Below are 2,492 nucleotides of genomic sequence, written 5' to 3' on the forward strand. Positions count from 1 at the left end.
AATGCTTAAAATTGTGATTGCAGGGCAACAGATCCATAAGCGTTATCAGAGGTTTTCCAAGCAGGTAAAAGAGGCTGAAATGTTTCCTTTCCCACGATCCCCTAGAGGCGCTAAATTTTAAGACCTTTCCAATGCATGCTGGTAAATCCTGGCCTGAAACTTATCCACACCCTCTGCTCAGTCACCAGCAGCTTCTGCAGCAGTATTAGCACAGCTGACTGCTTGCTCATTTCACTGGGCTGTCTTGTAGTGGGTCCAGCATGGCCATACAGTGAACAGCTGAGCCTTCTTTTGTACAGACAGCTTTGCTCTGTGTAGGGCTGTGCAGAATTAGGATTAATACTGGAGCACCTGCCTTTCTGTGTGGAGTCTGCATGTCCCCCCACTGCGTGTGAAGGGTTTTCTCCAGACTCACGGCTCTCATGCGGAACCATGTGCACGCCAGGTTTGAGGGGGATTGAGCTGGAAACTGGCTGGTAGATAAAAACTAAGCAAAAGCTTGTGTCTCCTACTTCGTCACAAATATAAAAAATAGTGCGTTGCCCCTCTCACATAAATTGAATTAAAAAACAACTAGGATTCCCTGATGGGAGCAACAGGCAGTAAAATCCCAGTGAATGCATGAAAGCATATTTCGATAACCCACAGCTGAGCTGATGCACACACTAAACATGGCAATACAATGGGAAAACTTGAAAACTACACTGTAGTTTGACAACGGTAGACCTTCCTAAGTGGCATTATGGAGGTCAGCCTCATTTCAGCAAACGATGGGCAGGTCAGTAGACAGAATCTCTATATCTGTCAGTGTTGTACTTTCACTGAGCACAGTAACCCACCCATCGGTCCGGCATTAATTAGGCTAAGCCTGTGTTCACTGCAGGCCACCAGACCTAAAATCAACCTTTTGCAGGAGGGAGCCATTTGCAAAACCTTTGACATTTCAGTGCCTTGTTTTTTTTTTTGGTCTATAAATAAAACAAGGCTCGAATTTGAAATAAAAGAGCTTCCCCTTTAACAAGAACACAAGATCTGCGCTTTTGACTACTTACGCGAAAAAAGGACAATCTGATTGTTAAATTTAGCTTGCCATTACTTGACTACGCAACGCTACAGGTCTTCCTGGACCTAAAGCTGTGCTCAAAATATCTCGCTGAACTTTCTGTGTGTCGGTCTGAGACGTGACAGTTGTAACTAACCCGTCTTTTTGTTTTATATTATTTGTTTATCACACTGCTCGCTTGCTTGTAAGATGATGGGGGTCTTCTGAATGAACTGTACAAGTGGGCTTTTTCTTAAGAAACATCTGTCTACTCTACCTTGCAAAGATATTTCCTGAGCCCATCCAGTGTCATATATAGATGCTTCTTATCTTCTCCTAGAAAAAAAATGTGTTATAGCAAGTTCCTAAAAATAAGCAAAGGAACACATCTAATTGTTAAGTTGTAGCTGTTACACAGAATAGTTTTGTATTTTCAGAGATCTCTGTTTTAAAGCGTTTGTAAGAATGAAAAAGATTTTTGCTAAAAAAATATTTTGCTTATTATGAACTAACCTTTTGCAGATGTTATATTGAAGTGCACGTGTATAGTAGGGTGGTGCTTTTTCATTTTTTAGTTTTTTTTGGCTTGAATCAACACTCTGAATTTGAAGAACAGTCTAAGGGCCAAATGGAACAGTGTGGACATGGAGTGCTTCACAGAACAAGATACCATCTAGTTTGCATACGTGAAGTCTCGCACTGCACCCTCTTCGGGGAATTGAGGAAGCACCTCTGAAGCCGGTGTGCCCCATCCCCCTGTCCCTTCTGAAAAACATGAGCTCGGCCGTAGCATATGAAAGCTTGCTGTGCTATAAGAAAGCAAAACTTTCATTTTCTGAGGGTAATTTCATTTACATGGATCTGTCTTAAGTGCGATATACTTCATGGCTGACATCCCTGCTGCTCCAAAAATACAGGTCCTCTGGCCTCACGCACACGGATGACACTGTAGATGTCCCATACTGCTCTCCTTGTTCATATACATTTTTTTAATATACTGTACTGGAATTGTATGTGTATTTTTTACTAATCTTTAGTATGTCTTCTTTTAAGATATAAAACGCCTTTACTACGCCTCAGTAACTGAAAAGAACAGGTGCAATGCAGAAAACAGAAAAGTCATGAACCTACTGTACATGTAACAGTAGATTTAATGTATATGTAGTAGTATGAAAACTCCCGGTCGATGACCTCTATATGATCTTGGTCCTAAGGTATATAATATGAATTCCTTAAAAAACAACACAATCCCGTGAAAACACTGTAATGTTCCGCGTTCCTTGTGGTCAAACCCAAACTTCAACCGGACTTCGACTACTTAACTGCTAAACGCTGGAGTTCACGCACTTCCGCCATCAGTAAGTGGGCGGGGCTTAAGACGCACCGTAAACCAATCGCGTCGGCGAAGGGGCGTCCCTATGCAAATGAGGGAAAATATCTGCCGCTGGCT

This window comes from Lepisosteus oculatus, chromosome 29 (genome assembly GCF_040954835.1).
Source record: "Lepisosteus oculatus isolate fLepOcu1 chromosome 29, fLepOcu1.hap2, whole genome shotgun sequence".
NCBI classification, from domain to species: Eukaryota; Metazoa; Chordata; class Actinopteri; order Semionotiformes; family Lepisosteidae; genus Lepisosteus; species Lepisosteus oculatus.